Source organism: Penaeus monodon, chromosome 19 (genome assembly GCF_015228065.2).
Source record: "Penaeus monodon isolate SGIC_2016 chromosome 19, NSTDA_Pmon_1, whole genome shotgun sequence".
NCBI classification, from domain to species: Eukaryota; Metazoa; Arthropoda; class Malacostraca; order Decapoda; family Penaeidae; genus Penaeus; species Penaeus monodon.
In genome coordinates, this window is record NC_051404.1 from 38,489,931 (window position 1) to 38,490,152 (window position 222).

Below are 222 nucleotides of genomic sequence, written 5' to 3' on the forward strand. Positions count from 1 at the left end.
CACCCACAGAACTTACTGGAAAGCCAATAACTCGGAAACAACTTAATGATTAGTAAAGTATAAGTTCGATTCTATCAAAGTTCCGTAAAGTGAACAGAATCGTTAAAAAAGAAATTAGATTAACAATTGTAAAATTATTTTAGAACAGATGTGAAGCAACATGATATGAAATAAAGATGTATGTAATGTATACAAACAGACATGAAAAAGTAAGGAATGAAC